Source organism: Bubalus kerabau, chromosome 23, assembly GCF_029407905.1.
Source record: "Bubalus kerabau isolate K-KA32 ecotype Philippines breed swamp buffalo chromosome 23, PCC_UOA_SB_1v2, whole genome shotgun sequence".
Taxonomy (NCBI): Eukaryota; Metazoa; Chordata; class Mammalia; order Artiodactyla; family Bovidae; genus Bubalus; species Bubalus kerabau.
In genome coordinates this window covers 27,990,407-28,015,735 of record NC_073646.1, presented here as the reverse complement: position 1 = coordinate 28,015,735, position 25,329 = coordinate 27,990,407, and the positions used below count along the sequence as shown (strand labels likewise).

General features: G+C 50.0%; 2 long non-coding RNA genes across 2 annotated transcripts; one reads left to right on the top strand and one right to left on the bottom strand.

Moving 5' to 3' along the window:
* Positions 1–14,205: 14,205 nt before the first annotated feature.
* LOC129638121 (uncharacterized) lies at positions 14,206–20,649 on the top strand. The gene is made up of 3 exons (XR_008707708.1): positions 14,206–14,353; positions 17,065–17,201; positions 19,798–20,649. It is a non-coding gene; the product is annotated as an uncharacterized LOC129638121 (long non-coding RNA).
* A 661-nt stretch (positions 20,650–21,310) lies between these two features.
* LOC129638119 (uncharacterized) lies at positions 21,311–25,271 on the bottom strand. The gene is made up of 2 exons (XR_008707705.1): positions 24,848–25,271; positions 21,311–22,535 (listed from the first exon to the last, which is right to left on the bottom strand). It is a non-coding gene; the product is annotated as an uncharacterized LOC129638119 (long non-coding RNA).
* Positions 25,272–25,329: the final 58 nt, after the last annotated feature.

Below are 25,329 nucleotides of genomic sequence, written 5' to 3'. Positions count from 1 at the left end.
TTCTAGGGCCCTGCAGAAGACTTGGTGATTGTGGTTTTTCTGGCAAGGAATTGAACGCAGGCTGGCTGGTGAGATGTGAAGTCCTAAATTTGCAGGGACTGGCCTCAGGCTGAACTGAGAGGCTCCTTCTAGCTCGCAGTGTATTTAGGAAATCCTTGACTCCCGGAAGATTGTTTCCTCTTCTGCCTCATTGCTTTAGTTTGGCTTGCATGATTCCCCAGGGATTTTTCTGGAGCCAGTCCCTCTACCGATTAGGCTCTTTCCTTCCACCCTTCCCACCGCTGCACCCAGTTAACTGTTCATCTTTCAGGTTTGTGTCCCAAAGAAGCCTTCATGTGTGTCATTCCCAGATGAGATTCATTTGACTCTTCCCCTAGATAAAAGCTTTATGAAGTCTTGTCTCTTATGTGCTTTCAGCATCTCATTTGATCCTCCTAAGAATCCTGTAACAATCTCATTTTATAGATGAGGAAACTGGGAATGACTGAGTGATAAAGCTAGGATTCAGAGCTTCTCTGGGGGTCTGTCTAGCGGTAAAGAATTCACCTGCTAATGCAAGAGATCCGGGTTTTAACCCTGGTCTGGGAAGATCCCACATAATGCACAAAAACAAAACCTGAGCGCCACAGCTACCGAGCCCAGGACTTAGAGTCAGTGCTCCCTACCAACACAAGCTACCCCAAGGAGAAGCCTGCACACCCCAACAAAGAGTACCCTGCGCCACAACTGGAGAAAGCCTGAATGCAGCAATAAAAACCCAGCACAGCCAAAAATAAATAATACATAAATGAATGAATGAAGTTTAGAAAGGAATATAGAATTGAAAAATAATTAGTATCATGAAATAATTTTTTATAAAAAAGCTAGGATTCCCAAGGCCTCAGAGCCCACCTTCAGAACTATAGCATCTGCCAGTTGATCATGTCCATCCTCTGTGTGTTAAGTTTGGCAGAGCAACCACACATTTCTTTCACTTGGAATCCAGCAGCACTGAGTCTGCATTCTTTGTTTCCTTGAACAAGAAACAGCTGGTGCAGAACAGTGGGTGCCCCTTTGGGATGAGACAAGTACTCCCTAGATCCACACAGTCCCATCCAGCTTGCTTCAGTCCTAGCAGAAGCACTACTGGCCCCACTTCATTAACTGAGACCCGAACATAAGCCTACTGAAGGTCAAGGCCATTTCTCACACTCTAGAGAGCACCTCAGGGCCGGATGGTGTGCCTGCACCCCTCACTGGCTGGATAGAGAGATGGCTGAGTGTGACTGCATACAGAGAAAGAGGAGAACTTTTGCTTTTCACTTTATAACCTACTCTGCAGTTTGACAGTTTTACCATGAGCAGATATTATTTGTATATACTTAAAAGAGGTTTCCCCAGTGGCTCATTGGTAAAGAATCTGCCTGTAATGCAGGAGACATGGGTTCAACCCCTGGTTGGGGAAGATCTGCTGGAGGAGGGCATGACAACCCACTCCAGTATTCCTGCCTAGAGAATCCAATGGAATGAGGAGCCTGGCAGGCTACAGTCCATATGGCCGCAAAGAGTCGGACACGACTGAAATGACTGAGCAGGCCTACTTAAATATGAGTTGCAAATACTATAACCCATCCACGTTGGCATTAAAATATAAAAACAACAGTCAGACCTTCTCAGCCGTAAGTGAAATCCGGGTTTACAGCACCCGCACGTCTCTTTTCATTTGCACAAAAAATTTCTGTCTTCTGTCCACCTTATTTACACATTTTGTCTGAGAACCATGGGAAAGATGGTCCATGGCCCTTGGTGGTGGTGGTTTCCTATATGAGGGGCTGGGGCTGCAGACCACATTCAGAAAGAGGAGGACCATTCAGTCTCCAGGGGGAAGCTGCTGGAAAAGGATGGAGGGCTCCTGCTGGCTCTCAGAACTATCCACAAGCTTGGATTGAGCTCACTGAATTCAGGAGTGGGAGGAGCCCATTGATCTTGAGGTTCCTTTTCAACAGTGGGTACTCTTCCGGAAGATCCAGATCTCTCCTGGATTTGTGTAGAAGGTCATAGCTTCTGTATGAGTCAGAGCAGGTGAAGTTATGCTGCAGTAACAAAAAACACCCAAGTTTGGGTGGCTGACAGCAACTAAGGTCTGTTTCGGGCTCATGCTGTGTGTCTAGGGTTGGTCAGTGCGGAGAGGTCTGCCCATTCTAGTACCCAGGGATTAAGGCCAAGAGTCTCCATCTGGATATGAGCATCCATAATCACCATCCAATCACTGATGAATAGAGGGAGAAGGACTTGGTGAAACATGGCCTGGCTTCTATAGCTTCTGCCCAGAAGTGACACAGCACAGTTGTGCTCACATTGTATTGACTATTCCAGGCTGCTGCTAAGTCGCTTCAGTCGTGTCCGACCCTGTGCTACCCCATAGACGGCAGCCCACCAGGCTCCCCCATCCCTGGGATTCTCCAGGCAAGAACACTAGAGTGGGTTGCCATTTCCTTCTCCAATAGCCTTCCATAATTTCAAACCGCAGAGACAGGAACTCTTCCTACTTTCTGCCTGGAAGGAAAAGAACTAGAATGCCTGTGAGTGCGTGCTAAGTCACTTCAGTCATGTCCGACTCTGCAACTCTCTGGCCTGTAGCCTGCCAGGCTCCTCTGTCCATGGGATTCTCCAGGCAAGAATGGATAATGGGTTGCCATGTCCTCCTCCAGGGGATCTTCCCTACCCAGGGTTCAAATCCACATCTCTTACATCCCCTATATTGGTAGTCGGATTCTTGACCACTAGCACTCCTTGGCAATGCCTGTAAACAGCCCTAATGACAAACACAGCTTTCTGTGGCTCCTAGTGAAGGGACAGCCGTCACATAGAGGATTATCTGGGCAAGAGCCCACTATAAGACATGCACTGAGGCAGCTCTTTTGTTGGTCACATGGGACACTACACAGAAAGCAGAGAGGAGGTCTCGTGGTCCATTGGTTAAGAATCAGCCTTCCAATGCAGGTGAAGTGGTTGGATTGGGGAACTAAGATCCCACATGCCACAGAGCAACTAATTTGCATTCCAACTACTGAGCCCATGAGCTTTAGCTAGAGAGAAGCCCGTGCATTGCAATGAAAGAGACTGCATGTCACAACTAAGACCCAAAGAGCCAAATAAATAAATTAAAAAAAAAAAAGCAGAGAGGAGATTAATTTACACTGAAATATGGTGGTCAAGTGAACAGAAAATGCCTCTGTAAGAGGTTGACAGTCACCCCTGCAATTAGTAATCACAGAAAACAAGGCTCCACAGGAGTTGCCAGGGTCTGGTTAATGAAAGTTCTGGAGGTAACACATGCAACCGTGGGTGTGGCTTCTAATGGTCACAGAACCCTTCAGTAGAGCTCATTGTCCAGTGTCCCTGGAGGGTCTGATGGCAACACTAGCTGAGTTGCTACTGTCAGTGGGTGTTGCCAGTATACAGGTTTCCTCAGACCTCTCCAAATTTATCACATAGATACGATCACATTTCTTTTTAGAGTTGTGCCCTTCTAATGGGGCTTCCCAGATGGCACTAGTGGTAAAGAACCCACCTGCCAATGCAGGAGAAGGAGGGCGCTCATGGTCCATCTCTGGGTGGGGAAAATTCCCTGGAGGAGGGCAGGGCAATCCACTCCAGTATTTTTGCCTGGAGAATCCCATGGACAGAGGATCCTGGTGGCCTGCAGTCCATAGGGTCACAACGAGTCTGCCTCTACTGTAACAACTTAGCATGGACTGAAGCAACTCAGCACACACGCATGCCCCTTCTGATTGGGAGCTGGGATGGATGCTCTAAGTGTGTTCCTGCAGCAGGGGCTTTGAATATTGCAAAAGTTGTGGAGCACAGACTCTAGGGCTCATGGGCTTCAGCAGTTGGGTCACTCAGGCTCAGTAGCCCTTTACCATGTGGGATCTTCCTGGGGCAGGGATTGAACCCATTTCCCCTGCATCGGCAGACAGCTTCTTAACCACTTGACCACCAAGGAAGTTCCCATTTTGACCCTTTTGAATATTGAACCAGACAAATGACTGGACTACCTTTGCAAAGAAACTCCACACAGTTATCAAGAAATGATCTTAAAAATCTTCTGTAAAATTTGGTTGAGGACCACACCACTACATCACATAAATGGATATTAAGCACATCTTGTGTGTCCAACCCTATGCTAGGCAGCTGTGCTGTGCTGTGTTAAGTTGCTCAGTCATGTCCAAGTCTTTGAGACCCCATGGACTGTAGCCCGCCAGGCTCCTCTGCCGGTGGAGATTCTCCACTCAAGAATACTGGAGTGGGTTGCTGTTTCCTCCTCTGGGGGATCTTCCCAACCTAGGGATCGAACCCAGGTCTCCCGAATCCCAGACCAGGTCTTGACTGTCTGAGCCACCAGGGAAGCCCCATGCTAGGCAGCTATGATGCAAAATTCCTGACCTAATCCAGAGTGAGCTGGGAGCCTCAGGCTTTTGTCCATTTAGACATGAGCATTTGAGATTTAGTCTTCCAAAAATCTAGGCTCTGTAAGACCATGGCCTCCTGCACAATACTGTATTCCAATTACCTGTATTCTTCCAAATTGTTCTAAATATTCTTTCAGAGCTCCATGGAAAACTCTGAATCCTCATGTAATTCTTCCAGCAGCTGCTACTAGGCCTCCTGCCTTCATTCCCTTCCTGGAATGTGCTTACCTTCACCCCACCCCAGGCCCAGAGTGCCTGGGTGCTAAGTTACTTCAGTCGTGTCAGACCCTTTGCGACCCTATGGACTGTAGCCCACCAGGCTCCTCTGTCTATAGGATTTTCCAGGCAAGAATACTGGAGTGGGTTGCCATGCCCTCCTCCAGGGGATCTTCCCCACCCAAGGATGGAATCCACATCTCTTATATCTCCTGCATTGGCAGGCGGGTTCTTTACCACTAGCGCCATCTGGGAAGCCCAGGGCAGCCCCCTAAACTCTTAACTGGTCATACAAGGAAATTAGGAAGCCCTGAGGGCTTAGATCTCAGCTGCCTAAAGCTCTCTCTTCCATTAGGATGATCTGAATTCCACTTGATTGGTTAAGCAAGGGTCAGTCCAGCTCTTACATGTATACAGGACTACTGGAAAAACCATAGTTTTGACTATAGGGAATTTAGTCAGCAAAGCGATATCTTTGCTTTTTAATATGCTGTCTAGGTTTGTCATAGTTTTCCTTCCAAGGAACAAGCATCTTTTAATTTCATGGCTGCAGTCACCACCATCCCCAGTGATTTTGGAGCCCAAGAAGATAAAATTTGTCACTGTTCCCACTTTTTCCCTTTCTACAAGTGATGAGACTAGATGCTGTGATCTTAGTGTTTTGAATGTTGAGTTTTAAGCCAGCTTTTTTTTTCCCCTTTCACCCTCATCAAGAGGCTCTTTGCTGCTGCTGCTGGTAAGTCACTTCAGTCGTGCCTGACCCTCAGTGACCCCATGCGACCTTCCAGGCTCCTCCGTCCATGCGATTTTCCAGGCAAGAGTACTGGAGTGGGGTGCCATTGCCTTCTCTGAAGAGTCTCTTTAGTTCCTCTTCCTTTTTCTGCCAGTAGGGTGGTATTATCTGCTTCTCTGAAGTTTGTGATAGTTCTCCTGGCAATATTGATTCCAGTTTGTAGGTCATCCAGCCTGCATTTTGCATGATGTATTTTGCATAAAGTTACATAAACAGAGTAACAGTATATAGCCTTGTTGTGGTCCTTTCCCAATTTTGAACCAGTCGGTTGTTCCTTATCAATAAGGAACAGCCTCATACAGGTTGCTCAGGAAACAGGTAAGTTGGTCTGGTATTCCCATCTCTAAGAATTTTCCATGGTTTGCGGTGATCCACACAGTCAAAGGCATTCCAGTAATCAATGAAGCCAAAGTAGATGTTTTTCTGGAATTCCCTTGCTTTCTCTATGATCCAGCTAATGTTGGCAATTTGATCTCTGGTTCCTCTGCCTTTTCTAAACCCAGCTTATACATCTGGAAGTTCTCAGTTCATATACCGCTGAAGCCTAGCTTGAAGGATTTTGAGCATAACTTTGCTAGCACATGAAATGAGCGCAATTGTGGTGTAATCTGAAAATTCTTTGGCACTGCCCTTCTTTGGGATGGGAATGAAAACTGACCCTTTCCAGTCCTGAGGCCACTGCTGAGTTTTCCAAATTTTCTGATGTATTGAGTGCAGCATTTTAACAGCATCATCTTTTAGGATGTTAAATAGCTCCAGCTAGAATTCTGTCACCTCTGCTAGCTTTGTTCATAGGCATGCTTCCTAAGGCCCACTTGACTTCAGGCTCCAGGATGTCTGGCTCTAGGTTAGTGACCACACCATCCTGGTTACCCGGGTCATTAAGACCTTTTTTGTAGTTCGCCTGTATATTCTAGCCACCTGGTCTTAATCTCTTCTGCTTCTGTTAGGTCCTTACTGTTTCTGTCCTTTCTCGTGCCCATCTTTGCATGAAATGTTCCCTTGATCTCTCCAGTTTTCTTGAAGAGATCTCTATAGTCTTTCGCATTCTATTGTTTTCTGATTTCTTTGCATTGTTCATTTGAGAAGGCCTTCTTATCTCTCCTTACTGTTCTCTGGAACTCTGCACTCAGTTGGGTATATCTTTCCTTCTCTTCTCCCTTGCTTTTCACCTCTTTTCTTTCCTCAGCTATTTGTAAAGCCTCCTCAGAGAAGCATTTTGCCTTCTTGCATTTCTTTTTCTTTGGGATGGTTTTGGTCACTGCCTCTTGTACAATGTTACAAACCTCTGTCCATAGTTCTTCAGGCAGTCTGTCTACCGGATCTAATTCCTTGAATCTATTCATCACCTCCACTGTATAATCACTGAGAGCTCAGTTAGTGAAGAATCTGACTGCAATACAGGAGACCCCGGTTCGATTCCTGGGTCGGGAAGATCCACTGGAGAAGGGATAGGCTACCCACTCCAGTATTCTTGGGTTCCCTTGTGGCTCAGCTGGTAAAGAATCCACCTGCAATGCTGGAAACCTGGGTTCGACCCCTGGGATGAGAAGATACCCTGGAGAAGGGAAAGGCTACCTATTCCAGTATTATTCCGTGGACTGTATAGTCTATGGGGTCTCAAAGAGTCGAACACGTTGAGCAACTTTCACTTTCACTGTATAATCATAAGGGATTTGATTTAGGTCACACTTGAATTTCCTAATGATTTCCCCTACTTTCTTTAATTTAAGCCTGAAGTTTGCAACAAGGAGCCAATCATCTAAGCCACAGTCAGCTCCAGGACTTGTTTTTACTGACTGTATAGAGAGCTTCTCCATTTTTGGCTGAGAAGATTACACTCGTTCTGATTTCAGTGTTGACCATCTGGTGATGTCCATGTGTAGAGTTGTCTCTTGTGTTGTTGGAAGAGAGTGCTTGCTATGACCAGTGTGTTCTCTTGACAAAAGTCTGTTAGCTGTTGCCCTGCTTCATTTTGTACTCCAAAGCCAAACTTGCCTGTTACTCCAGATATCTTTTGACTTCCTATTTTGCATTCCAATACCCCATGATGGAAAGGACATCTTTACATCTGGTTTTGTTTTTTTCTTTCTTTCTTGGTGTCAGTCCTAGAAAATCCTGGGGGTGTTTTAGAACAGTCAACTTCAGCTTCTTCAGCATTAGTGGTTGGGGCATGTTTGGTAAGTCGCTTCAATCGTGTCCAACTCTTTTTGACCCTGTGGACTGCAACCTACTGGACTCCTCTGTCCATGGGATTCTCCAGGCAAGAATACTGGAGTGGGTTGCTGTGCCTTCCTGCAGGGGATCTTCCTGACCCAGGGATCAAATCCACATCTCTTAAGTCTCCTGCATTGGGAGGTTGGTTCATTACCACTAGGGGCTCCTTAGAACCTATGGAATGTCTGAGTGGGAATCAAGAATCTATATTTGTAAGAGTAACCCAGGGGATTCTTTTTTCCACTGAAATCTAGAATAAGACTCAGTGTGGAGATGTGGCCTTACCTCAGTGCAGGGTCCTGTGGGGCTCCTGGACACAAGGTCTTTGTGTCCTCCCTTTTTTTTTTGTTTAAAATATTTATGTATTTGGCTGCACTGGGATGAAGCACGTGGAATCTATTCCCTGACAAGGGATCTAACCCGGGCCCCCTGCTTGTGACCATGTGGTCCCAGCCACTGGACCACAAGGGAAGTCTCCTCCTGCATTTCTTTGATGATAGGAAACAACGTTCATTCAGGCTCCATGGTCTTCCCTGAGTTCTAATGGGCAGATTCAAGCAGTTGTTCATTAGGGAAGGGCAGGGATGCAAAACCAGGGAGAAGCCAAGAAAAGTAAGAGTAGCCTTGGAGTAAGAGCCTGATTCCCCATCAAGGGATGCACACAATATCTTTGAGCTATTTTGCAGATACCAAAACCCCCTCTGGATGGAAGAATTTGATGGTTAATAATGGTATGCTGCCCACAAGCATGTAGACACCTGACCAGTTGGACCTGAAGTTTGAGACCATGGACCCCTACTTACCTCACCACCAACCCATCAGAAGAATGTTCACTCTATTTATGTATGGCTAATACAATGTCATAAAAAATAAAATAAAAAATAAGAAGAATGTTATGAGTTGATCATGCCCTCTCTGAACAATTGCTATAAAACTTATAACTATCTTCCCCAAACGGGGGACAGATGTTTTTAAGGGCATGAACCCACTTTGCCTGGCAAAACAATAAAGCACTTTTCTACTTTACCCAAAACTCTGTCTCTGAGATTTTATTCGGCACTGGTGTACAAATTGAGCTTTAAGCTCAAATTGAGCTTTCATCTCTAGTTTTGGGGCATTGTGTAACCTCACCTCTTCGAAACTCCATTTTCTCACCTGTATGAGATGATTCTTATTGTATTTTTTAAATGGTGAATATTTATTTATGGCTGTGAGAGCATAGTTGCTCCTCAGCATGTGAAATCTTCCTAGACTAGGGATGAACCCAAGTCCCCTGCACTGACAGGCAGATTCTTCTCCACTGCACCACCAGGGAAGTCCCCTCCTCTTTATTTTATTTTTTTCTTGCTATACTAAGTTCTTTACATTTTTATATATTAATCCCAGTTGATATATGATTTTCAAACTTTTTCCTTCCTTTCCATAGGCTGTCTTTTCATTTTGTTAATTGGTCCTTCTGCTGTGCAGAAGCTTTTGAGTTTGATGGAGTCCATGATGGAAATTCTGGATCAAGTGACTGGGGATCACCTGAATGCTAAGCATATTCCTGCTGTCCCCCATTACACAGCCCTGGTCCTACTTCCTGTTCTGAACATAGTCTGTTACCCTCTGCCCATCCATATTGTTAGGGGAAGCACACTGACTGAAATCGCCTACCCTAGCCAGACACCATAGTCACCATTTGCGTGAGTTATTTTACAATAGGAAGTCCTAGAAAGGAAAATGGAACTAACAAGCCACCACCACCTGGAAGAGTTCAGGAAAGGTCAGAAAGAGATACCATGTATTCTACCACCTCCCAGAATCCTTCTTACTGGCATCCATCTTGGCTGAGCCATGCGTGCACCACCAGGAAGGATGCTTTGCACTGGCATTTCTCTTTGCCTGGAGAGGTAGGAGTGAAGATTTGCTCAAAAAGGGCTTAACATTGGAGTCAGAGGCTCTGGCTTGAATTCCTGTTTATTTGTTCTGAATGGGCCTCATGATGGAACCTGCTGGATGATGTAGGGTCACGATTGAGCATCCTGGTGGACAGACAGAACAGATCTCTTGGGAGCACTGTTTTCAAAATTTCAGCTCTCTGTGCACCAATGCCAAACAGAAATATGGAGACAGAGTGATGGAGGAGAAAGAAAGCGTGGCTTTATAGCTGTGCCAGGCACAGTAGGTTAGTGACTCCAGAACTGTGCTCCACCCCCTCGCTGGTGAGTAGGGAAAGGGTACACAGTCAGGCAGGAGACTGTGATAAGGATCAAGGCAGTAACAGACTTGTATTTGTTCTCCTGCAGTTTCCACAGGATGGAGACAAGATCAGGGTGTGTGCAGGGTCCTAGAAGGTCTGTCTCCCATCTTAATAAGCCTCTGCCTCACCTGCTGCTTCTGCTTTGATTAACAACTGTTCTGCCCTTTGGGCTTCCCTCATAGCTCAGTTGGTAAAGAATCCGCCTGCAATGCAGGAGACCCTGTTTCAATTCCCGGGTTGGGAAGATGCCCTGGAGAAAGGATAGGATATCCACTCCAGTATTCTTGGGCTTCCCTGGTGGCTCAGCTGGTAAAGAATACTCATGCAATGTGGGAGATCTGGTTTGGATCCCTGGGTTGTGAAGATTCCCTGGAGAAGGGAAAGGCTACCCACTCCAGTATTCTGGCCTGGAGAATTCCATGGACTGTGTATACTTCATGGGGTCAAAAGAGTCGGACACGACTGAGCGACTTTCACTTCTTACTCTGCACATTGGAACTCAGAGAAGGTCGTGGAGGCTGCAGGCCTGCCTACAAGGAAAGGTGGACAAAAAAGCCTCTGTGCCCTGGATCCCACAGGGCCCTGCTTGGTATTAGCATTAGTGTGGCTGGTTGGGATTGGGCTCCAAGCCTGAGACAGCGGGACACTGAGGCTTTTGCTATTGGTTGGAGGCATTATGGTGAAGGCAAGGAGCTCAAACCAGTCAAACCTAAAGGATATGAGTCCTGCATATTCATTGGAAGGACTGATGCTGAAGCTGAAACTCCATTACTTTGGCCACCTGATGGTAAGAACTGACTCTTTGGAAAAAACCGTGATGCTGAGAAAGATTGAAGGCAGGAGGAGAAGGGGACGATAGAGGATGAGATGGTTGCATGGCATCACCAACTCAATGGACATGAATTTGAGCAAGCTCTGTGATCTGGTGATAGACAGGGAAGCCTGGGGTGCTGCAGTCCATAGGGTCACAAAGAGTCAGACACAACTGAGTGACTGACCTGAACTGGAGGCGTTAAGAACCACTGCAGCAACTCTTGAGGGGCTCCGGAGGGGGTCTCATAGCAGAGGTCGAGGCACTTGGTGGGTGAAGTCAGTGAGACCCTAAGACACCAAGACAATTTTTCTGGTCTTCAGATAAGGAAACAAACTCAGGCTCAGAGAGGTTTAAGTAACTTGCCTAAGCTCGAGATGGACAAAGGGAGGATTTTTACCCAAGTGGGAAAGAAAAGTGAGTGCTAGTCACTCAGTCGTGTCAGACTCTTTGTGATCCCATGGACTGTAGCCCTCCTGGCTCCACTGTCCATGGAGTTCTCCAGGCAAGAATACTGGGACGGGTTGCCATGCTCTCCTGAAGGGGATCTTCCCCACTCAGGGACTGCGGACTCTGAAATTGCTAGGATTTCCCAGGCATCAGCTTCCGGTGAGACTGAAACAGAGATGGAGATATGTGGGCTACAAGGCGGGGCAGGATGAGGCGGTAGAGCTTCTGACATCTGCCAAGATGAATGCCTTAGAAAAACGGAACTGGGCCTGGGATAGGGGTGGATTGCTTCAGTTGTGAAGGGCCCCTGAAGGGTCTAGAGAGAAATGAAGTCCCAAGAGGAGGAGGAGATGGTGGGGTTGGGTCAGGGTGAGCCTGCCCTCTGGGGTGAGGCTCGGCCCAAAGTATGCTGCCCACCTGTGAACAGCACAAGATCGCGAGTCTGGCTCCCTCCTCCCCTCTTGCCCTCCTCTACTTCCTCCTCCTCCTCCACTACCTGGCCTGGCCCCTGCCTCAGTGCACCCACTCAATGGGCCTAGTCTAATCCTCTGACATCACAGCCTGCCCATCACAGGCCCTCCCTGGCAGCCTTGACAGGGCCCAGGCTCAGAGACCCAATTTAGGATCCCTCACCTCAGAACTGATCTCTTCCCTCAACCTCTTCCCTCCTTCAGCTCACAATTCAGATTGGGGACACCCTAGAGTCAGTCCCAAACTGGTGGGGTAGGAGCCTACGATCTGTCGTGGCCTTGCTATGTGACTCCAGGTAAGTAGCTGCCCCTCTTTGGACCTCAGTTTTTTTATCTAAATCTCCTCTACCCTCAGTTAATCACATCCACCTGTTTTGGCTTCCTCTCAGCCCCTTGTAGCTTTAGGAAAATTTTTTTCTTTTTATGAGCTCACATGTTGGTTGTTGGGGGACCACTGGACTCTGTGGCCCTTATTATTCACCCCAGTGCCAACTCAGAAGAGGGGCTCCTCCGACAGCTGCTGACTAAAGGTGTACATGGGTGAATGAACGAACAGATGGAGCTCCTGCCTTATGGTGGGGGCTCTGGATATGACTGTGTGTTCATAAGCGCAGATGCATGTGCACTCCTGTGTTTGACACTCCCTGGCAGGGTGTGTGGTGTAACACAGTAGTGGGCATGTCCACTAGGGTGTCAGCTCCACAAGGGCAGGGATTTGTGTCTGACATCTTCCCTGCTCTATCCCACTCTATCTGGAGCAGGGACAAGCACATGGCTAGAGTCAATACTTCCTTGACTGTAAAAATGTATGAAAGTGAATACACACATCTGGTGTGGGTCCACGTGCCAACCTGTGCATATAGTACAGTATAGTGTCAGTCCCTCGGTCATGTCTGACTCTGAGATCCCATGGACTGTATGTAAGCCATCAGGCTCCTCTGTCCTTGGAATTTCCAGGCAAGAATACTGGAGTGGGTAGCCATTCTCTTCTCCAGGGGATCTTCCCCACCCAGGGATCGAACCTGAGTCTCCTACATTGCAGGCAGATTCTTTACCGTCTGAGCCACCAGGGAAGTCCAAGACATGTACATGGTGATGCAAAAAGCTCAGCTTCTCTGGCCATGGTGCTGGATCAAACCTCAGGGACAAAGATGGGGCTGAAGTCGAAAAAGAGCTTTATTGCTTTGCCAGGCAAAGGGAGGTACAGCAGGCTTATACTCTCAAAACCATGTCCCCCTGGGGAAGATACTGAGACGTTTTCTAGTAAAAGAGGATGGGATTGGCTCGTGAACATTTTCTTGATGTTTGGTGGTGTCAGGTAGAAATTAACATATTCAACCTCCAGGTCCAACTGTTCAGGGGTCTATATGTTTGAGGGCAGCATACAAAAACTTCTCCCACCTGGAGGGGGTTTCCGTACCTGACAAATGCTTCAAAGATGTTCTTGTATGTATCTCATGTTCAGGAATGAGCACCTTGCATCAAGGCTGCTCTTGATTTTATTTCTCCCTGGTTTTGCAATCCCTCCCGTCCTTAATTAACAGCTGCCCATATCAAGTCCGGGAAGATCATGGAGGCTGAACGAAGGCTACTACCTGCAATATCAAAGAAATGGATGGTGGGTGGGTGCTTCCCTGGTGGCTCAGTGGTAAAGAATCCACCTGCCAACGTGGGAGACATGGGTTCACTTCTTCATCCGGGAAGATCCCACTCGCCTCAGAACAACTAATCTGTGTGCCATAACTACTGAGCCCTCACTCTAGAGCCCGTGCTCTGAGGAACAAGAGAAGCCGCCAAAATGAGAGGCCTGTGCCCTGCAACAAAGAGTAGCCCCACTCGCTGCAACTAGAGAAAAAGCACATGCAGCCACAAAGATCCAGAATAGACAAAATAAATAAATTTATATTAACAATAAAATATTAAAAACTCTTAAAAAAAAAAAAAAGAAATGAAGGACATAAAGGCCTTCACACAAGGAGCCCCACAGGCCCAGCATGGTGTCACAAGCTCCCGGGTCTAAGGGTGTGGGTGATGTTGCTTACACACCACCCCCCTTTCCCTTTTCCAAACTCTTCCAGAGCCAGGGCCCAATGCCTGGGTCCCGATGGGGCAGAGCAGGGGGCCGCCTCCTCGCAGGAAACTGGATCCCAGGATGTGCAGATTGCCAGGGAGCAGGGCGGCCTCCTTGTCTCCCCCACCCCTGGATAATCCCCTTCCTGACTGGCTCCCTTTCTCCCAGGAACCAGATTAAAGTCAGATTTGGGGGGCTGTAGGGGACTAGGGTGTCACCTCAATGCCCTCTTCCCTAGTTGTCCCCTGCCTCAGGCGCCTCTGCATCTGCCCCCACAACCCCCAAGCTATGAATTTCCCTCACTCATGGGTGGCCCGAGTATATACTTGGCTCAGGCCCAAGTATAAAGCCACCTGAGGGACAAGAGGACAGGTGTCGCAGAACCACTGAGAGACTGCAGAGAGGAAAGATCCAGGAGAGACCACGGGTTATCATCTGTTGGGTGAGTGAGGGAGACAGGGCGCCAGGGTCCTGAGGCCAGGAGGGAGGGGGTACTGCAAGTGCCCTCTGACCCATCTGACTCAGGTACCTGGCTGCTCTTGCATCTGCTGGGAACCTCAAAAACTTTGCACACAGAAGACTTCATTCATCATTCAAGACATACTTCTGGACTGCCTATTAGGTGTTAGGTAGGAGAATCCCAGGGACAGAGGAGCCTGTTGGGCTGCGGTTCTGGGGTCGCACAGAGTCGGACAGGACTGACTCGACTTAGCAGCAGCAGCAGCAGTACTCTAAGTGGGCTTCCCATGCGGCTCTAGTGATAAAGAACCTGCCTGCAAAGCGGGAAACTTAAGACCTGGGTTTGATCTGTGAATTGGAAAGATCCCCTGGAGGAGGGCATGGCAAGCCACTCCAGTATTCTTGCCTGGAGAATCTCATGAACAGAGGCTCCTGCTGGGCTACAGGCTACGGGGTAGCCAAGAGTTGGACACAACTGAAGTGACTATGCACACACTCACAGAGGTTAAGTATTGGGGTTATTGTTGCTGTTTAGTTGCTAAGTCGTCTCCAACTCTTTTGGGACCCCATGGACTGTAGCCTTCCAGGGCCCTCTGTCCGTGGTATTCCCAGACAAGAATACTGGAGTGGGTTGCCATTTCTTTCTCCAGGTGAAATTCCCTACTCAGGGATCAGACCCAGGTTTCCCGCATTAGCAGGCAGATTCTTTACCACTGACCTCTCAGGGAAACCCAAGCACTGGGGACAAGGCAGTGGAGTAACAGACAAAAAATGAGATTTTTTTCTGCAGACAGACAGTCCATGTGATCATAATTATCATGCCACTGTGACTTTCCAGGTAGCACTAGTGGTAAAGAATCTGCCTGCCAATGTAGAAGACATGAGACACGGGTTCGATCCCTGGGTTGGAAGAATCCCTAGAGAAGGAAATGGCAACCCATTCCAATATTCTTGCCTGGAAACTTCGATGGACAGAGGGGCCTGGCGGGCTATAGTCCATGGGGTCACAAAGAGTCGGACACGACTGAGCACCCATACAGATGTGACAGAATTTGAATACAGTGATCCAAGTTTGTTGAATGAATGAATGAACAGGGCTTCACCTCAGGCCTTCCCTTAAGTTCTGAACTTCTGGGAGTTCAGGAATGTAGATAGGGAAGCTAAGGAAGCCATCCTGGTCTGCCTCGCATCTCCATCACTGCTGGTGGGCTTACTTTTTTTGTTTTCTTTTTTAATTTGGCTACACCAGGCCTTAGTCAGGGCAGGTGGGACCCAGTTGCCTGACCAGGGATTGAACCTGAGCGCCCTGCATTGGCAGTGCGGAGTCAGCCCTTGGGCCCCCAGGGACGTCCCCAGAGGGGCTTTTGAGTTGAGCCCTGAAGAATCAGAAGCAGAAGCCCTGGGTGGATTTGGAAGATGGTGCTGGCAAGGCTCAGGAAGGGCAAAGTCTGAGTAGGGGATGCTGCGGAAAAGAGGGGCCAGGCCTCGTAGCCCACAGTGAGGACTTTCATAGTCACTGTGTTAGGTGGGAGCCATGGGAAAGTTTGGACAAAGGAGGAATCTAGCTGGACTTAAAGAGCTTCCAAGTGGCACAGGGAGACAAGGGTGGAGGCAGAGACAGCAGTGGAGAGACATAGCTTCTAGATACATCTTTTACTTTATGGCTGTGCTGGGTCTTCGTTGCTGTGCTCAAGATTTCTCTAGTTGCAGTGAGTGGGGATACTCTCGAGCTGAGGTGCGTGGACATCTCATTGCAGTGGTTTCTCCTGTTGCAGACTCTAGGCACACAGGCTTCAGTACTTGTCGCTCCCGAACTCTAGGGCACAGGCTCAGTAGTTGTGAAGGGCTTAACGGTTGCTCCATGGTGTGTGGGATCTTCCCAGACCGGGGATCAAGCATGTGTCTCCTGCATTGGCAGGTGGACACTTTACCGCTGACCCAGCAGTGAAATCCACGCTTTAAAATTTTGTATTGAAAATATCAGATAGGAACTGGGCGATGAGCACAAGTCCTAAGTATACAGCCCAGTGAGCTTTCACTGAGTCTAGGTAATTTGTCACAAGTGCTCAGATGCAGAAACACAGACACAGGGAGTTCCCTGGTGGTCTGGTGCTTAGGATTCTGGGTTTTCACTGCCCAGGTTCAATCCCTGGTCAGGGAGCTGAGATCCTGCAAGCTTCACAGTATGACCAGAATCAAACACAAAAACCCACAGACCTCATGGCCACCTTTTAAGGACAGAGCCACAGGATTTAGTGTGGGTTGAATAGGAAGAAGGAGAGAATAAGGAATCCAAGAGGACCCTGTGACTTTGACGTGAGCACCTGGAAGAATGGACATGCACTTTTCTGAGATGGGGAGGACCAGGGAAGGAGGGGAACAGGGCAGCTAGAGCTGAGCAGTGGATATTTTGATTTGAGATGCTCATTAACCTCTAAGGGAAAACGTCAAGTGGGAAGTTGAATACTTGGGTCTGGAGGTCAGGGGAATTTTTTCTTTCTTTTTAATAGTTATTTATATAAAATTGCATTTAGAAAGAAAAAATAAACATTTATCTTCTTTGGCTGTGCTGGTTCTTAGTTGTGGCGGCATGCAAATTCTCAGTTGTGGCCTGTGGGATTAGTTCCCTGACCAGGGATTGAACCCAGGGCCACCTGCTTGGGAGCTCAGAGTCTTTGGTCACTGGACCATTGGAGAAGTCCCAGGGGAATATTCTGGGCTAGAAATAAACTGCCTGCAGGGTGATTCTGCCCTGAGTGGCACACACAAGACCACTGTAAGCCACAAGAACTGTATCCATATGAGGGGCTGTTATGATGAATGAGTGAATCAGCAGGGGAAGTCAGGGACTTGGTGCTGACCTCTGATTTCTTCCTGCCAGCCCCCTTCTGCCTTCTGGCCCTGCTGCTGCCCCGTCTCAGTTTGGGAGTCCCCATGTCCACAGCTGAGTCTGTCAATCAAGCCTATAACCTGGCGCTCGACATGCAGAGGCACACTTCCACCCTGCTGCAGACTTATGTGAGTGACGGGGCATGAGCAGGGGGTAAGGGGAGGTGGCTGTCACCCTCCTGGCCCAGTCCTGGGGAAGGGAGGCAGAACAGGTCCCTTCATGGGTCCTGGGGTACAGGGGCTCTGCCAGCTAGAGACACGCCCACAGGAATGATGTCACTCATGGCTGGGTGATCTTGGCCAGGTCATTCCTTCACTCTGTCTTAGATTCCTCATCTGCCAAATGGGATGGTGGTCGTGCCTTGGCTGGCCTCTCAGGACTGTCAGAAGCCCCTAGGGGAAGTGTTTTACAGGCTCTTGAGTCTGTCCAAGACCACCTCTGTCCTTGCTTTTCTGAGCCTATGCCATGCTGGGAGATTCAGCCTCATTATCTTACTGGCTCCTCAGATAGGTCTAAGAGGCAGAATTATGACCCATTTTTACACATAAGAGAACTGAGGGGGCTTTTTTAGATTTTTAAAAACTTTTTAATATTTTTATTATTGTATTTATTTTTGGCTGTGCTGGATCTTTGTTATTTAGTTTCGGCTCACCTCTAGTTTTGGAGAAGGAAATGGCAACCTATTCCAGTACTCTTGCCTGGAAAATCCCATGGACAGAGGAGCCTGTTAGGCTACAGTCCATGGGGTCACTAAGAGTCGGACAGGACTGAGTGACTTCACTCACTTCACACTTTATCACTGGAGAAGGAAATGGCAACCCACTCCAGTGTTCTTGCCTGGAGAATCCCATGGACAGAGGAGCCTGGCGGGCCATGGTCCGTGGGGTCGCAGAGAGTCAGACACGACTGAAATGACTCAGCACTGAGCGCTGCTCTAGTTTTCCCGGGTGGAGGCTCCTCTCTGGTTGTGGTGTGCAGGCTTCTCATTGCGGTGGCGTCCCTTGTTGCTGAGCACAGGCTCTAGGGCTCACAAGGTTTCAGTACTTGGGGCATGTGGGCTCAGTAGTTGCCACTCCTTGGCACAGGCTCAGTAGTTGTGGTGCACCGGCTTAGTTGATCTAGGACATGTGGCATCTTCCTGGATCAGGAACCCGTGTCTCCTGCATTGGGAGGAGGATTCTTATCCACCGAGTCACCAGGGAAGGCCTCTTTCTGATTTTTGATGTGGGCCATTTTTAAAGTCCTTACTGAGCTTGTTACCATACTGCTTCTGTTTTATCCTTTGATTTTTTGGCTGGAAGGCATGTGAGATCTTACCTCTTCAACCAGGGATTGAACCCGCACCCCCTACATTGCAGGGCAGAGTCTTAGCCACTGGACCATGAGGGAAAGGCCAGGAATCTGAGCTGTAGACGTGAATAATTTACCTGAGGTCACAAAACTGTCTGGAAGTTCAAAGCAGCAGCCTGCTGGCTGGGTCTTACCCACATATGTTTTATTTAGGCCGTGTGATGCTTGTTCAAATTTTGAACCTGAAAACCTGTCAAAAACAGGCACAGGGGTCCTGTTGGCCTCCAGTCACTGTGCCGCAGCCGTACCCCATCTGCTTCTTCTCCAGGTGACGGGATCCACCTGGCCGCTGCAGGCCCTGGAATTTGTGACTCTTCCACTGTACTATATTCTAGGTCCACGTGAAGTTACCGAACCTAGTTTCTTGTTTACTTCTGTAAAACCTAGTTTCTTTCTCTGGGGCTGTGCTGGGTCCTTGTGGCTGTCACAGGCTTTCTGTAATTTCGGGAGCAGGGGCGCCTCTGCTTTGCGGTGCTTGGGCTTCTCATTGCGGTGGCTTCTACTGTCACGAAGCATGGGCTCTAGGAGTGAGGGCTCAGGAGTTGTGGTTCCCAGGCTTAGGTGCCCCACGGCATGGGGGATCTTTCTGGAGCAGGGATCAAAGCACGTCCCCTACTTTGGCAGGCAGATTCTTAACCACTGAACCACAAGGGAAGTCTCTGCCTATATTTTCTAGTCTCATATCTGCCACCATCCTCTGGGTAGCTTTGAGGACCCTGAGTTTCCCCATTTGTAAAATGGGGATGTAGGACTAGGTGATCTATCATGTCCAGAATTGATCAGTGTGCACTAAAATTCTGTGGGTCTAGGTTTGTGGAGGTGAGAAATTTAATGGAGAAGGCATTAACTCAATAATATTATAATTTAATCTAATATTAATAATTGCATATTAATGATTATTTACAAGTGAACAAATATTAACCCCTGAAGAATATGAATAAAAAGGAAATACGGCTTTAACCACATTGTCAATAATATATTTAGCTTGCAAATACGGTAATAAGTAACATCATCATAGTGTTCATGATATTAATACAAAGATGTCATTAGCGAATGATATTAACGCCCTAGTCATATGCCAAGTGCTAAGTGCTTTATGTCTGTTACATCTTATCATCTTCACCGTTACAGCGCCATGTGGGAATTACTGAAGCTGTGATTCAAAGTTGCACAAGTTGTATGTGGAGGAGGCTGAGTTGAAGCCTAAGAGAACTGGGGCTCTTGTGCTAGAACATTTCATCAACTCCCCGAGGCAGGGAATGGCGACTCCCCCTAGGAAGAGACCAGTCTCATGGAAGGCAGATGTGAATTCAGGGGCACCCTAGGGCAGCGTTTGGGTTCCCTCACTCTCATCTGTCTCTGTCTCTCGTGCAGCTCCAGCACCAAGGCAGTCCCTTTAGTGATCCCGACTTCTGAATCTCTGAACTCTCGCTCAGAACTCTGCCTCCAAACCACATGCACTTAGAGATCTGGCATGCCCTGGAAGATGAAGTACGTCTGAGCCTCACCCAGGAGGCCTTCTTTTCCTTCAGCCAGCACTTCTGGCTTGCGATGGTTGACCAGCATGACCTCAGCTATGACAATTTCATTGTGGAGGATCAGCTTTGGGAAGCAAGACTCAAGGCCAAAGGCCTAGTGGGCAACTTGGCTGCCATCATGACTGCCCTGGGCCTGACCACCCCCCCAGCAAACACCCACCTCAGTCCTGTCCCATTAGGGGACACGGCCTTCCACAAGAAGTGTCGAGGGTATGTAATAATCCAGGACTACAGCTTTTGGACAGACTGAGCTGTGACTTTTTTGGGTGAGCTCAAGGCCAAATACTCTCAATAGAGGAGGTGGGACTTCCTCTTAGAGGCTGCAACCCTTTTTCTTTCACATTTGATTCTTTCTTGTTGTTTTTTTTTCTCATCAGGGATTCTTTTCTGCCTTGCTTCTTGGCTAGAAAGGAGACACATGTTGTCTAGCAGGGCTTCTGTACCATGTATCTGGGAACATTTGTGGGGACCAGGCCTCTAGTCCTTATGCCTGGGCCTCCCTGCCCAGGTCCTGTGGCCTCCCTTCCAGATCTGGGTGGGACTCCAGGGACAGCATCTCATGAATTCCCATTCCAGTGGTACTGGTTGCTCACTTTCTGGGTGGAAAGAAATAACACCTCTTTGAAGAGGCTTCACTTACAGTCCATGGGGTCACAAAGAGTCGGACGTGACTGAGTGACGAATGCTTTTCACTTTCACTTCCCACTCTACAGGGGGAGTACAGTTGGTCCCCTTCCTGTCATTTAGGGGAGGTCCAAGGACTGCCTTCTTGTCTCTATCGACCTCACTTCCTCTATGAAGATACGGACTTTCTGAGCAACGAGGCCTCCCTTTTTTCTGGAGGTCACTTCCTGCTCTAGACCACCTCTCTGACTGTGTCCACTGCTCCAACTTCCCATCTTACAGTGCTTACTCCTATTCAATGGATGTGTGAGTCTTGAAAAGCTAAGGACCCGAGTCACATCTGTTTCTTGCTCAGGACACATCCACTTCGGGATGACAGATGGCATCTCTGGCCTGGGGCTCTCCTGAAGCTCCTATTTATAGTGTGGCTTTTGCAGATGGCTGGGGGGACCAGGCCATACCCCAGGATCTTTTTCTCCTTAAATGTGTTTCCCTATTTTCAACGACTGTATATACTGGTAAATTCAATGTTCTTGTTCAACATTTTATTTACAAAAAACTAATTTATTCTCGTAAATAAAACTCTTCAAAGGGGTGAGGTTTTTTTTTTTTTTTTGTCTCCATAACCCTGACTTGAGAAGAAGGGAAGGTGTGGATTAGGGCAGAGGGAGGGGAAGGGGTGGAGGGCATCACAGGGAGAGGGGGCAGGGCCACAAGGGGTGGGATGGGGGACGGGGAGAGCAGCAGGTGGAGTGACCCTGGGCGAAGGTGGCTGAAATTTGTCTGGAGTAGCCCTTCCACCACAGGGCCAACAGGCATGTTCCTGGCCAGGACACGACAGAGAGAAGGACAGAGGCAAACAGAGTGACAGGTGGCCCTTCCTTGAGATGAGGTGGAGATATGCACAGGCTACAGCGGGCCAAGAGGAAACAGGAGACGGGAAGACAAAGAGATGCTCAGAGAGGCAGACGCAAGCGGTGGAGAAACTCGGGGGAAGCAAGGACATGACATATACGGGAGGTCGTAGAGGGAGACAAGAAGGACCCAGAGAGAAAACGAGACGGAGAAGCGTCCAAAGGAAACAGAGAGATGGAAACAGTAGGAGGACAGAGAGACGCTGACAGAGATGGGGAGAGATGGAGATGGCCAGGGAGGGGACTGCAAGCTGGTCCCAAGGCTACTGGGAAAGACCCACTCTTGGGAGCCCTGGGGAGCACTAAGGACGAGGAAGGCCGGCACAACCCCATGGTTCTTGGATACCTACTGTGTGCTGCACCTGGCAACAGGTACCTTCTTATCCATGCTGTTTGACCTTTACAACTCAACAAAGGAAACATTTCACGGAGAAGGTACCTTGAGGGTCACAGTGATTTGCTCAAGGTCACACAGTGGGTAAGACTATCTTCAAATCCGAGACCACTCTCACAGGTGAAAAGGAGGCCAAAGAAGGCAAAGACCCATTCCTGGCTCTGGGGAGGGAGTTCAAGGGGGCCCGAGCTTTCTGTGGGTCTTGGCCTTTGAAAGTTGGGAAAGGCCTGAAGGTAGGGTTAGGGAGGGATTCTTCTGTGGACCCTAACATTGGCCCCAGCTTGAAGCTGAGGACAGAAATGGGCCTGGGGGATATGTGAACCAGCCAGTGAACGCATGAGCGAATCTATCGCAACTTTACATGACCCTCGATGGAGTCACCCCCAGCTCCCAGATAGGTGCTGACGTCAGCTGGGGAAGGGTGCCCCCCTGCAGCGGGGACAGAATTCAAGGCAGTGCACTGCCGAAGGGGGCACTACTGCTTCATGCGCCCGGGCCCCCCGGAATTCACGTCTTGGCAGAAGTGGCAGTCCCCGCACTCAGTTCGCAGAGAGGCTCAGCAGCGGTGACAGCGGGTTCGGGGTCCGCGCGCCCCAGCCCCCTGCTTCTCGATGACATTGGGGGCGTCAGCAACGCCGAGGGCTGTGGGTGGAGGGTGGCAAGGTCAGGGGTGCCCACCGGAACCCTGGCCAGCGAGACTCCTGGCAGCTTTCCCCCGACTCCTAGGCAGCCAGAGCTTGCCTTCCTACCCAGGGAGACAAGGAACAAGGAGGTGCCCCTCCTGCAGGGGGTCAGGGGAACACCCCTCCCTCTAGGCAAGGCCACCCTCTTCCTGAAGCAGCTCACCTGGCTCCTCCGGGAGCCCTGAGAACTAGCTTCCTGACCTCACTCCTACTCTAACACTTCTTCCAGACTCCTGTGCCTGACCCAGGCAGGACCAAGGGACACAGAGAGGGACAAGGGCCTTTCTACCGACATCCCCACAGAGAAGCTCCCGGGAAAACCAGGGCTCCTTGTCTGTGGAACAACTCAGACAGGTCCCAACTCTTCCCCTGTTCTCCTAATGTGCTCCATCCCCAGCTCTCCCCAAGCTGAAACACTCCAAATTCACCTCCCAGATCCCCACAGATTCCTGATTGCCAAGTCCAGACCTCTCCCTTTTCTCTCAGAAGCTACTAACACCCAACTCCTCTCCGCTAAAGCCTAAATTTCCTCCTCACCTTCATGGGAACCTGCTCACCCAATCTAACCCCTAAAGATCCACCGGGCTGCCCAACGTCCCAGCGCTCACAGACCTTCTTTCAGACGCTGCTTCAGAAGCCCTCCGTGGCCCCAAATTTCAACTCTGTTCCCCACGGAGCTCCCTCTGCTCCAACACAGCCTCCTTATGGGTCTCTCAGGTCAACCTGGGCAATCTCTCAGATTCCCTGGGAATCTAGAATCCAGCCTGACATCTCCATAAAACTCAAGATGGGCTCACGTGCACCGCTCCCCGCCTCCCAGCTTCCAAAGCTGCTTTCCATCCCTAATTGTCTGGCTTCTCTTCCCAGGCAAACCAGATCCTCCAAGATCCCACACAGATTCAGCAGGCCAGGAGGCTCTCTTCATATCCAGAGTCTTACCCCACCTTCCCCCTTTCCAGACCATCCATGGGGGTAAAAGGAGCCCTCCAGCGCTCCAGGGGAGGGGCCTAGGAGGGCTGCAACTGCAGGCGGGGATGGGGGTCTGCAAGGGGAAGCAAGGTCTAGGAAGGAAGGCCAGTTCCGAAGGGTTGAGGGCTAACAGGAAAGAGGGCTGGAGATGAGGAGTTTGGAGCAAAGAGAGGGTGAGGCTGGGGGCGGGTAATGTAGAGAGAGGCCGGGCTGAGGATGAATGGGACTGGGAGTTGCCCAGGTCCAGGGCTGAGGAGGAGCTGCATGAACCCACCTCACACGTGTCCCGGGAGCCATCTCTCCCTTCTCGGCAACTCCCGGCGGGTCGGCGGCCATCGGCGGCGGGGGGGCCGGGCGGCGCGGGGCGCGGAACGCTCAGAACGCGGGCCCAAGGCACCCCGAAGGCGCTCGGCCCCTCCCTCCGGCAGAGGCCGGGACGGCGGCGAGTGGAGATGGGGGGCGCCGGGGGCGAGGCCCTCCCACGGGCTGCGGCGCGGCCCTTCCAGGGGGAGGTCCTGCTCTGGGGGGCTCAGTCCCTCAGTCCCCCAGGCCAACGGGGGCTCCTCGGGCGCAGGTTGCACAGCTTTTGCCTGGGCCCCACTCAGTCCGGGTGTCCGAGTCCCAGCTCACCTCCCTTCACCCCGCCCCGCCTCGCCTCTGCCCAGCGCCCCCGGCGCTTTAACTGGCCCCTTCCCGATTCCCAGGGTAGACCTGGGACCCCCGCACTGTTTCAGGGGCTCAAGACCCGCCCACCGCCGGTTCCCGGGGAGGGTCGGGGATTCCTGAAACCTGCTCCCCTCCCCTGAACCAGCCCCTGCGCTACTGCTACGTGGCGAGCAGAAGGGGTGAAGGGAGCTGCTGGGCCTCGCTCCGGCCCCGCACCTAGCCTGCGCGCGCCCCCGTCCTCTCACCCTCCTCCCAGCGCGCGACCCTCGGGGGATAGAGATTTAAATTAAATTTGAATAAATTCCCTTCCTCAAGCTGGAGGGTGGAAGGAAAGGTTGGAAGGGGACAGGAAAAGGGTGAGGGGAAAATCGGCCTGCCTCAGACCCCCTGGTCCCTGGCCCCGCGATGCTTCGGCCCTGGGCCCTGGCCGCCTCTCCCATCCCTCCTGAGCTCCTCCACTTCTCTTCCCCCTCCCCTCTCCTCCTTACCACTCCCCTCCGCTCCCTGCTCCCCCTCCCCTCCCCTTCCCTCCCGCCTCCTCCCCTCCTCCTCCTCCTCTTTACACTCTCCTTCTCCGAAAGGAACCCCGCCCCCTGCCCTCTCCTTCCCCCACCACCTCCTCTTTCCAGGACTAACTTGCGCAGGGCACGATGGAAGTAGTAGTCCTGCGGGCGCTGGGCTCTGGCATCAAAGGGATGCTGGGGTCCGTGGGAACTACAAACAAGTAGGCGGAGGACGTGAAAAGCCGGGAGTGGCGGATGCCGGGATTTATAGTCCGGTTGCCCTAAGGCTCCTGGTTGCAGAGCGTAGAGGCGTGGGAACGTTGACTACAAACAAGATGGCGGAAGAAGGACGGACACCTGACTAGTAGTCCATCTTCCAAAGTGCGATGGGGTTCTTTGGAAGGAATGATGCTGAAGCTGAAACTCCAGTACTTTGGCCACCTCATGCGAAGAGTTGACTCACTGGAAAAGACTCTGATGCTGGGAGGGATTAGGGGCAGGAGGAGAAGGGGACGACAGAGGATGGGATGGCTGAATGGCATCACTGACTCGATGGACGTGAGCCTGAGTGAACTCCGGGAGTTGGTGATGGACAGGGAGGCCTGGCGTGCTGCG